This window comes from Megascapheus bottae, chromosome 10 (genome assembly GCF_031878675.1).
Source record: "Megascapheus bottae isolate mThoBot1 chromosome 10, mThoBot2.hap1, whole genome shotgun sequence".
NCBI lineage: Eukaryota > Metazoa > Chordata > Mammalia > Rodentia > Geomyidae > Megascapheus > Megascapheus bottae.
Window position 1 is genome coordinate 9194713 of NC_143518.1, and position 12622 is coordinate 9207334.

The 12622-nt window shown below is 35.4% G+C and overlaps 1 pseudogene; it reads left to right on the forward strand.

Annotated features, from left to right (window-relative positions):
* Nucleotides 1-4239: 4239 nt before the first annotated feature.
* On the forward strand, nt 4240-5486 carry LOC150057476 (bifunctional phosphoribosylaminoimidazole carboxylase/phosphoribosylaminoimidazole succinocarboxamide synthetase pseudogene; annotated as a pseudogene).
* Nucleotides 5487-12622: the final 7136 nt, after the last annotated feature.

Sequence of the window (12622 nt, forward strand, 5' to 3'; positions counted from 1 at the left end):
GATAACCAAGGGACAGCAAAGGAGATGAGAGACAACATAGTACATTAAGGACAACAATCATTCGTTATATGGCTTTTGTTTCAATATCCTGGAGGTCCTTTCAATTAGCTTCATACTATATGGCCTTATGTATCAAGATTTTGCTCTATTGCAGATCTCTGCTAGTAGAGCCCAAGGTTTCTACTGATTATGACGAATGAGGGAAACCATTGAGCCTAAGTTCCTTTGAGTCTGGCTTACTTCACTTAATATGATTTTTTCTAAGTCTTTCCATTTCCTAACAAATGGGTGATGTCATTCTTTCTGACAGTAGCATAGAATTCCATTGACAAGGGAGCCAAAAAAAATAGAATGGAAGAAAGACAGCCTCTTCAACAAGTTGTGCTGGCAGAACTGGTTAAGCATCGTTCTTATTTTAAACAATTACTTCTTTTTTATTTATTTTTTAATAAATTTTTAATAAATAAGCAATTACTTCTTATTTGTCTTTAATAGCTAACATAAACTCAAATTGTAATTATTTTCTTAGATAAATGATTATTCTTTTCCCAAAACATAATTTAGCATTTGGAATTTCATCTACATTTCCACTCATTTCAATTTTCATGATTTATTCTATAACTAAATTGGAGAAATCTATTTTCTTGGTTCCATATGGAGCTCTCCAAATTATTATATTTTTATCTAGTTATATGCTGGATCAACCCCTATGTAACTTATTTAATATCTCAAACACTTATGATAGAACTTTTCTGAAATGTTTCTGTGTATGCTTAAAACTAGTTGTTATATAGGTTAAACCTGTGTAGTTTAATTCTAATGATTATTAAAAATTGGTAATATTAAATATTATTAAGATACCAGCAACAAAATCTTTCTGTGTGTGTGTGTGTGTGTGTGTGTGTGTGTGTGTGTGTGTGTGTGTGTGTGTGTGTATGTCTGTATCGGGAGGCTTGTACTTAGGGCTCTTCTTTTTTACTCTCAGAGCTAGCACTTTATTATTATTATTTTTTTTGCCAGTCCTGGGCTTTGAACTCAGGGCCTGAGCACTGTCCTTGAACTTTCTCAAGGCTAGAACTCTACCACTTGAGCCACAGCACCACTTCTGGCTTTTTATTTTCTATGTATGTGGTAATGAGGAATCAAACCCCGGTCCTTGTGCATGCTAGGCAAGTGCTCTACCACTAGTCTAAACTCCCAGCCTGAACTTTACTATTTGAGCCACAACTCCACTTCTATTTGTGTGTGTGTGTGTGTGTGTGTGTGTGTGTGTGTGTGTGTGTGTGTTTGTCTGTGTGTATTACTGAAGATTATAGGTTATTTGAGTTATGTAAATAGTCCTTGGCCAAAGTGCTACAGAAAATGTGAAGATGCAGGATTCTCACTGATTTGTTGACACCATTCCCTTTGAATAAATACCCCAAAGTGGCATTGATCAATCAAATATTAGTTCTATTTTAGTTGTTTGAGGAGCATCCATTCTATTATTGCAGCATCAGTCCTAACAGAACACTAGCATTGTATAAAAGTTTCTTTTCCCACATGTCCTCACTATCTTTTGTTGGTGTCAAAAACAGTATATTAGGTAAGTATTAAAGAAACAAAAGTATATGCTGAAAAATTCCAAAATAAGTTCTTCATATTGAGCAATTTAATAAACTTTTTTCTATATTGAAAAAAAACAAAGATGAGCAATTCATAGAAAAACTTTTAAATGAGGGATGATAAATCCATCCAAAAATATATGGATGAAACATTGTTGAAAACTATAGATTATTTTTCTCAAGTGGACATAGAGAATTTGAAAGGAATTTTGAGACCTAAGTAAGTTCAAGGTTTTTGTTCACATTAACATTTTGAATAATATGTAATTTAAAATAATCTATTACCTATCTGTCATCTTTGTGTCTAACATCTCAACAAAGATAGAAAATAATTTCCCTCATTTTGTTCATATATTCTTTATTGTAATTAATAAAGGGGTTACATTATATTCACCAGATAGAAAGTGCATTACTTCACAAACATTGATAACATTTCTCAGGTCTTGGTCCCCATTTTGCTCTCCATATCCCCACCCCTCATCTTGTTTTCCCACCTTCCCTATCCTATTTCAAATAACCAAGTATGCATTTATACAATATATCAGATAACCAGGGGAAATACTGTAACAATATGAGATAACCAAAGGACAGCAAAAAAGATGAGAGATAACATAGTACATTGAGGACAACAACCACGCATTACATGGCTTTTGTTTCCATATCCTGGAGGTCTTTTCATTTAGCATCACTCTATATGGCCTTATGTATCTAGGTTTTGTTCTATTGTAAAGCTTTGCTAGGAGAGCTAAGGTTTCTACTGATTATGACAAATGAGGGAAACCACTGAGCCTATGTTCCTTTGAGTCTGGCTTATTTCACTTAATATGATTTTTTCTAAGTCTTTCCACTTCCTTACAAATAGGGCATATTGTTCTTTCTGACAACAGTATAGAATTCCACTGTGTATAAATACCAAATCTTGTTGATCCACTCATCAACTGAGGGACATCTGGGTTGGTTCCATATCTTTGCTATGGTAGATAGTGCTGCAATGAACATCATTGTGCTAGTAGATTTAGTATGTCCTTGTTTCTGGATGATTGGGTAAAAGCCAAGTAGTGGAATTGCTGGGTCATAGGGGAGCTCTATGTTTAGTCTTTTGAGGAACTGCCATACTGATTTCCATAGTGGTTGAATGAGTTTGCACTCCACCAACAGTGTAGTAGTGATCCCTCCTGTCCTCATCCCAGACAGCATTTGCTGTTATTAGATTTCTTGATCATGGCCATTCTAACTGGATTGGGGTGGAATCTTAGAGTTGTTTTGATTTTCATTTCTTTTATGACCAGAGATGTCAAGCATTTCTTCATGTGTCTGTAGGCCATTTGTATTTCTTCCTCAGAGAAGACTCTCTTTAAGTCTTTGGCCCATCTTTTAATGGGATGGTTGTTTCTTTGGAGATTAGTTTTGGAGTGTTTCAATTTTTTGAGCTGTTGATAAATTTTAGATATGAGGCCTTTGTCTGTTGTATCGTTAGTGAAGATCTCCTCCCACCCTGTAGACTTTCTAGTTAGTTTGCTGGTTATATCTTTTGCCATACAGAAGCTCTGCAGGTTAATGCAGTCCCACTTATCCAGACTTTCTCTGATTTGTGTTTCTGAGTCCTTATTAAGTGAAATTTGACCTGTGCCAAGGGCACCTAGTGTATCTCTGACTCCTTCTTGTAAAGTTTTCAGTGTATCTACTTTTACCTCCATGTCTTTTTTCTATTTGGAGTTAATCCTGATGCAGAGTGACAAAAAAGGGTCCAACTTCAGTTGTCTACATGTGCTTAGCCAGTTCTGCCAGCACCTCTTGTTGAAGAGGCTGTCTTTCATCCATTCTATTTTTTTGACTCCCTTATCAAAGATTAGGTGGCCATAGGTTTGTGGGTCAAAATCTGAGTCCTCAGTTCCATTCAATTTGTCATCAGGCCTGTTCTTGTGCCAGTACCAAGCTGTTTAGGTCACTATAGCTCTGTAATAGAGCCTAAAGTTTGGTATTGAAATTCCTCCTGTGCTGTTCTTTCTGCTAAGAATTGTTTTTGCTATAAGGGGTCTTTTATTATTCCATATGAAATTTTGGGTTGCCTCTTCTAATTTCTTTAAAGAATGACATTGGGAAATTGATGTGTATTGCATTGAATTTGTAGATATCCCTTGGCAAGATGTTAATTCTTCCAATCCAGGAGCATGGGAGGTTTTTCCATTTCTTCAGTTCTACTTTAATGAAAATATTTTTGATAAGCCTAGTAGACAAAAAATTATATAATAGAAATAGAAATATATATTGAGCAGATTAGTATGAAGTAATATATATATATATATATATACTATAGAACACAGGTTACTGATCTAAAACATATAAAAGCAAAAGATAGTCCTGATTTTTTTGAAAACTAAGATGAAATAGTTAACAAATGGAAACAAACAGCAATTAGTAGAGGAATATAGGCCCTCTCCACCGAGGCATTACCAGCGAGCCTCCATGTGCGCCTGTGGTCCCTGAGGGCCTGTGGAACTGCACGAGTCTCCTCAGCCTACCCTGGGGTGTGTCTGTGAGCAGCATTCCCTTTGATGCTCTTAAACCTGAATGTTGAATGGCTCTTTTCTATGTCCCACCGACTCTGCCCAGTGACTCCAACCATCTCTGGACAATGGCCACCACTCTGTTGCTCACCATTGGTAAGAAACTTTATGAGGGTAAAACAAAAGAAGTTTATGAATTGGTAATAAAGCAGGAAAATTCCTCCTGCAATCTAAGGACCAGATTACAGTGGGACATGCAGCTAGAAAAAATCACTTTGAAGGAAAAGCTGCAATCTCCGATAAAATTACTAGTTGTATTTTTCAGTTGTTACAGGAAGCAGGTATTAAAATTGCTTTCGCTGGGAAATATGGGGAGACAGCTTTCATAGCACCTCAGTGTGAAATGATTCCAATTGAGTGGAGTTGCAGGAGAATAGCAACTGCTTCCTTTCTCAAAAGAAATCCCAACATCAAGAAGGATATAAGTTTTATCCACCAACAGTGGAAATGTTTTTCAAGGATGATGCCAACAATAATCCGCAGTGGTCTGAGGAACAGCTAATAACAGCAAAGTTTTGTTTGTTGGACTTGCTATAGGCCAGACTAAAGTGGATATCATGAGTCGTGCTACACAAGCTATTTTTGAAATACTTGAGAAATCTTGGTTGACCCAGAACTGTACACTGGTTGATATGAAGATTGAATTTGGTGTTGCTATAACCACCGAAGAGATTATTCTGGCTGATGTTATTGATAATGATTCCTGGAGACTCTGGCCATCAGGAGAAAGACAAACAGTCTTATTGTGACCTCAAAGAACTAACTCCTGAAGGACTAAAGATGGTAAAGAAAAACTTTGAGTGGGTTGCAGAGAGTAGAGTTACTTCTGATATCAGACACTCAGTGCAGAGTGTTAGTATTGATGGGTTCAACTTTTGATCTGGGTCATTATGAAAAAATCAAAAAAGCATGTGGAAATTTTGGAATTCCATGTGAACTTCGGGTAACATCTACCCATAAAGGAAACTCTGAGGATTAAGACAGAGTATAAAGGAGATGGCATTCCTACTGTGTTTATTGCTGTGGCAGGCAGAAGCAATGGTTTGGGCCCAGTGATGTGTGGAAACACTGCATATCCAGTCATTAGTTGTCCTCCTCTCACACCAGACTGGGGAGCTCAGGATGAGTGGTCATCTCTTCAACTAGTAGTCTTGGCTGCTCAACCATACTATCTCCAGAAGGATCAGCTCAGTTTGCTGCTCAGATATTTGGATTAAATAACCATTTGGTATGGGCTAAACTGTGAGCATGCATATTAAACACGTGGATTTCCTTGAAGCAAGCTGACAAGAAAGTCAGAGAATGTAATTTATAAGAAAAATGTTTTTTCATGAATGAAATGTTACTTTAGTCTTCTAAAAATCTCAAATTTCTAGATTCACAGCCAAAAAGAAGCAAGATAAAAAGATTTTAAATGAATAAAAATAGTTTACTAGTGTATAAGAGTTTCTCTAGATAAGGATTAGTAGAATAGCTATTGGTATTTATTATATAGGTAGCAAAATTACCATAGCATAATCTTTTTACCCATTATAAATGGTTTTTGTTAGCTAATAGATGATATAACATAATCAAATATATTTTATAAATGTTAATGTCCTTTTCTAAAGATATGACATTATTACTTGCCCTTTGTGTCTTCACGCAAGTTTTGAAAATGCTTATGGTGAGGAAAATATTGTCATCTTTAACTTTGTGGTCTACAGATTTGAAGGTTGTGCATTTTTATTTTTGCTGAGGTTTGAACTGAGGGCCCTTTGCATATTTTAGGAAAGTATGAACAAGGCCTTGGGTTCGATCTCCAGCAACATAGAAAAAGGAAGTTGAAATTGGTGTTGAGGTAACATGAAGTGAGGAAAAACTATGAGTAAAATAAGACTTTTCTGGGACCTTTTTTGTATCAGCAGTCTTCCTTGGAAAAAGTAGCCTCTTTACTATCCTAAATAAGAATAAATAAATCTTACTATGTAAAAAAAGAGGAGTATAGTAAAATAAAAAATCCGTTCTACTATATATAGAAAAACCAAAGCCATTCTTTATTTGACTAAGTCAAAGATTTTAAAATGAGACCTAGTGTATCTCTGATTCCTTGTAAAGTTTATAATGTGTGATTGTTGTTCTTAATGTACTATGTTGTTTCTCATCACTTTTGTTGTCTCTTGGTTAGTCTCATATTGTTACATATTTTGCCATGTTATCTGGCATATTGTTTATACAGTTGTTTAAAATAGGAAAGGGAAGGGGGGAAACAAGACGGAGGAGAGAGAAATGGGGACAAAAACATGAGAAGAGGTATCAATGTGTGTGAAGTAATGCACCTTCTATCTGGTGTATATAATTGTAACCCTTCTATTAATTATAATAAAAAAGAAAAAAAGAAATAAAGGTTTTAAAATGAGTAAATTAAGTATACTAAAATTAGGAATAAAAACAGGGAAACAACTAAAATAATTGTAGTGGGAAAGAACATTATGGAAGTATATTAAAATATGACTATTACTATAGAATCGTAAATCTCTACCCACTACCTCAAATCTTAAGCTTTCAACATTTTAAAATAATAGGAAATTTAAGCTGTACTACACATACTAAATTGCTTGCTCTTTATGTTATATATTAATGAATAAGAAACTACCAGATGGTTTAGCACACAGTATGCATTTTGTGTGTGTGTGTGTGTGTGTGTGTGTGTGTGTGTGTGTGTGTGTGTGTGTGTGTGTGATGGGGCTTGAACTCTAGGTCTGAGTGCTGTACTTGAGCTTTTCAGCTACTGCCCTACAATCGGAGCCACAGCCCTACTTCCTGCTTTCTAATGATTAACTGGAGATAAGAGTCTCATGATTTTCTCTGCTCTGGCAGGCTTTGAATTAGCTATCCTCAGATCTCAGCCTCCTGAACAGCTAGGATTATAGGTGTGAGTCACCGGGCCCGGCACACAGTATATTTAATATCAAACAGTTTCTATTGTTTAAATGTAAAGACTAAACTTAGATAAATTGGAGGAACTAAAATTGATTTTAAAAAAATGGATGATTTGAAGTTGGATAGGGAAGTTAGGAAATCAAGATGAGGGGCAGTGGGGGGGGAGGGAAATGGCGACCGAGACATGAAAAAGGGTATCAATGTATGTGTAGTAATGCACCTTCTATCTGGTGAATATAATGCAACCCTTTCTATTAATTACAATAAAAATATATGAAAAAATTGGATGATGTCTAATAGGAAAATTTGCTGAATTTTACAGCTCAGTAAATAGTTAAAAAGTAGAAATGATCTTTCCAATACAACTAGTGTTGTAATACAGAAAAGCCCCATTGCTATGAAATGCCCCCTCATGCTACCTGCCAGAGCCAAATCCTCCCTCTGCCATTCACTGCTGGCTAATTCTGGCAGGATTATGCTCTGGATTGACATAAATGGTTCTGAATATCAATAAATTATTTATTTTATTGGTTCATTATATGAACAAAACATTTTATCCATATATCCATTAAACTGCAATACAATTTTATGCAAATATTGTTAGATGTTTGTTTCAAGTTTCATTCACATTTTAATAATAATATATATAAATACCTAGAAGTGCAGTAATCATAGGAAAGAATTGATGTCATGGCTGATGGTGAGAGAATGATCTCAAAGCACAGTGTTAGAGTTGCAGAGTATTCTTCTGGTTACATTTGCACCGTTATGCTCTCATTAACAGTGTGATTTAATCACTATTTTATTTTATTATATTTCTAGTTTTCCAAGGAAGAAAATGAACTAATAGCACATAGTGGAAAGAAATGATGAGTAAATCTAAGGAAAATTTTGGACCTTCAGGAAAGCATACTATCCATTATAGTGGAAAACAAATGTGGACTCTGGAAAACAATATTGTCAAGTAAGAAAGAAGGAACTGTAAATGAAATTAGAGAGGTAGATGGAAGATAGGGAAATTTAATAATGGAAATAAAAATGAAGAAAAATGATGGGAAAAGTGAACATAAATGTTTTAATAAGGTAAACTAAAAATGAATTTCTTTTGTAAACTTACTTAAAATGACAAAGTTATCAAATTTCTAAAACAAGTGAATTCAAGATGATAGGGAATGCATTTAATATTTTAAGCTATAAGTATATTTAATGTTATGAAGAATGACAAGAAGGGCTAGGAGTGTGGCCATGTGGTAGAGTGCTTACATAGCATTCATGAAGCCCTGGGTTTAAGCCCTGAAACCACATACACAGAAAAAGCTGGAAATGGTACTTGGCTCAAGTAGTAGAGTGCTAGCCTTGAGAAAGTTCAAGAACCATCCAAGGCCATGATTTCAACCTTCAGGACTGGCCAAAATAATAATAGTAACAGGAAAGAACTAGTTACATCCTATATTTGTATTGTTTTTTTTTTTTTTTTTTTAGCCAGTCCTAGGCTTGAGCTCAGGGCTTGAGCACTGAGCACCTCAGCACCACTTCTGGCTTTTTGTTATGTATGTGGGACACCGAGGAATCGAACCCTTGTCTTCGTGCATGCTAGGCAAGCACTCTACCACTAGGCCAAATTCCCGGCCTCCTTGTATTGTTTGTTTATGTGAAGATTATATAGAATTATATTTCCATTTCTATTGTATAATTAGGAATATACCATTTGCCATTCAAGATCATGGATCCTAAAATTATTTTGTAACTAGAAAATGATATTAATATTGTTGTCACTCCTTAGTAATTATTCTGAATTATTTTACTATTTATATTTATATATTTAATTTATATTTATTTTCTGAATTATTAAAATATGCTACTCATATAAACAAAAATGACAAAAATGAGTTTGGAGTTAATCATAGCTTGGAAAAATACTAAAGGAAATAATCGAGTATCTAACTTATTTTTTTTCTTTTTCTTTTTCATTTTTTTTGCTTATCCTGGGGCTTGAACGCAGGGCCTGAACACTGTCCTTGGCCTCTACCACTTGAGCCATAGCTCCACTTCCAGATTTTTTTCTATGTATGTGGTACCAACGATTCAAACCTGGGTCTTTGTTCATGCCAACTATGCACTCTACCACTAGGCCAAACTCCCTGCCCTGTTGATGTACCATTACATAAGAGAGACAAGGATCACATTTCTCTTTTTGGGGGGGGGTACAGTGTCACCTCTTAGTTTTTTTCCTCCCAATTTTTTTCCTTTCCCACTACCTTTTCATGCAAATTGTATAGGACATTTTTAATAGAGTGTCTAGTGAGTATCAATGCTGAATTGTTGAATTGGATCCCTCTCTGTCCCACCTTTCCTGTGCTTCCCCCTAACCTCTCTAAATCAGAAAATTACAAACAATACAATGGATACAGAATACACAAACAGCAACAAAAGGTGAAAAACTGAAAGAAAATCACACAAAATAAAATACAAAACTGTAAGTATCTCCAGGATAAGGAAACAAAAGCCATATAATGAGTGACTGTTGTCCTTAATGTACTATGTTATCACTCATCTATTTTGCCATCCCTTGGTTATCTCATATTGTTACAACTTTTCACCTTGTTATCTGATATATTTTATATGTGCTTAATTGGTTATTTGAAATTGGATAGAGAAGGGGGGAAATCAAGGTGAGTGGGGGGGAGGGTGCGAGGGAAATGGGGACCATGTGATGAGAAAGGGTATCAATGTTTGTGAAGTTATGCACCTTCTATCTGGTGAATATAATGTAACCGTTCTATTAATCACAATAAATTTATTTAATAATAAAATAAAATAAAATATAAAACCTCTTATTTCTATTCCTTGGAGTTCATTTTTATCCACATCACTACATATGCACATAGCTATTGAGCCCTTGTGATCCTCTCCTAAGAATATCCTCCTTTGGTCTTGCTCTATAAATATTTCGAGTCTTATTTAGCATACCCAAATGTAATTCTTCCTCTTTTATTATCTACTGCTTTACTTGTATATTTATAAGCTCCTCCTAATTACAAATGAGGGAAACCATGGAGCATTTGTTTCTTTGGGTCTGGCTTACTTCGTTTTCCAATTCCTTACAAATGGAGCAATGTCATTATTTCTGGTGGAAGTTTGAATTCCATTGTGTATATATGCCACATTTTCTTGACCCATTTTTTTCTCTGAGGAGCATCTGTGTGGATTACACATCTTGGCTATTATGAAATGAACCTGGTTGTGCTGGTAACTTTAATATGGACTCGTTTGTGGTAAATTGGCTAAATGACCAGGTGTGGGATTGCTGGATTATGGGGAAGCTCTATGTTTAGTCTTTTGATGAACCTTCATACTGTTTTCCAGCATGGTTGAATAAATTCACACTTCCAACAACAGTGTAGTAGAAATCCCATTTTGCCACACCCCTGCCATCATCTGTTGATACTAGTTTTCTTGATAATGACCATTTCAACTGGGGTGAGGTGTAATCTTGGTTGTTTTGATTTGCATTTCTTTTATGGCCAGTAATGTTGAACATATCTTCATTTTTCTACTTGTTATTCTTACTTCCTATTTTTAGAAGTCTCTAAATCTTTAGCCCCCTTATTAATGGTGTTGTATTTTCTTTGTGGATTTGTATTGGGTATTTTGTTTGAGCTCTAAATATATTGTAGATATTTGGACCTGGAAAAAGTCATAACTAATAAGATGGATTCTTATTCTGTGGATTGTCTATATTGCTAGCTATGTCTTTTGCTATGCAGAAACTGCCATTGGACGCAATCCCATTTATCCACTCTTTTGATTTGTAATGATTCTGGATCTTAGGAAGTTTTGACCTGTGCCAAGGAGCCATAGTATTTTCTTGATCCCTTCCTGTAATATTTTTGGAGTATTTGGTCTTCATTGAGGTCTTTGATTTGAGATTGATTCTGATGCATGATGATATGTAAGGATCTAAATTCAGTTTTCTGCATGGTATAAGCCAATTTTTGCAGCACTATTTATTGAAGAGGCTAACTCTTTTTTCTATTTGTGTTTTTGGCTCTCTTATCAAATATTAGGTGGCTATAAGCCTGTGTGTTCATTTCTTGGTCTTTGATTCCATTCCATCTATCCTCAGGCCTGTTCATATGCCATTACCAAGCTTTTATTATTATTACAGCTTTGTAATAGAGTTGGAAATTTTGGTATTGATATTCCTTCAGCATTTTCCTTCATGCTATGGATTGTTTTGCTATTTGGAGTCTTGTATTATTCCAAATGAAGTTTGGGTTGCTTCCTCTATATCTCTGAAGAATGTTGTTCGGATTTTTATAGGTATTGCATAGAGTTTGTACATAGCTTTTGACAGTAGTACAATCTTCTTTTTTTTGCATTTTTTATTGTAATTAGTAAAAGGGTTACATGATATTTGCCAGATAGAAGGTGCATTAATTCACATACATTGATACCCTTTCACATTTCTTGGTACCTATTTCCCTCCCCCCCACACCCCTCACCCATCTTGTTTTTCCCCCCTTCCCTAAGTAGTACAATTTTCATAATGTTAATTATTCCAGTTGAGGAGCTGGCAAAGATTGTTCATTTCCTTAAGTCTGCTTTAAGTTCCTATTTGAAGTTTTTAAAGTTTTCATCATAGACAGCCTTTACATATTTGGTTAATTATTTGATGTTATTTTGAGCCTATACAAATGGATTTGCTTTCTTAAATTCAGTCTCACTCTTCTCATTGTTAGTATACTAAAAAGCTGCAGATATTTTTGGTTGGTTATACATCTTAAACTCTGGTCCTGGGTTATGTCTTTGAGCTTTTCAGCTCAAGCCTAGCATTCTATCACTTTGAGTCAGAGTGTCACTTGCAGCTTTCAGGTGTTTAATTGGGAGATACGAGTCTCATAATTGAAAATTTCTAACATTCAGGCTCACATAATAGAAAGTATGTCCTCTTAGATGCTGGCAGGGTTGTGGAGAAAATGGAACCCTATTGAACTGCTGGTGGGATTGTAAACTAGTTCAGTCGCTCTGGAAAGCAGTGTGGACGTTTCTTAAAGAACTGAAAATAGACTTTCCCTACAATCCCGCCATACCACTCCTGGGCATCTATCCTGAACATCATAATCCAGGATATGGATATGGACACCTGCTCAGCTATGTTCATCTCTGCACTATTCACAATAGCCAGTGATGGAACCAATCCAGATGCCCTCCTGCAGATGAATGGATACAAAACTATAATACACACACACACACACACACACACACACACACACACACACACACACACACACACAAAATGGGATTCTACATAGCCAACAGACAAGATAAAATAATGGCATTTTCAGGAAAGTGGACGAATCTAGAGCAAATCATGTTGAGTGAGACAAGTCAGGATCAAAGGAACAAAAGGCGCATGGTATCCTTAATATGTGACTATTAGATCCAAACAGTACAAGAGCAAGGACTCTTATTTGCATACCCAATGCTATGGACATGGTATTGGAAATATATACAAACCCTCAGCCT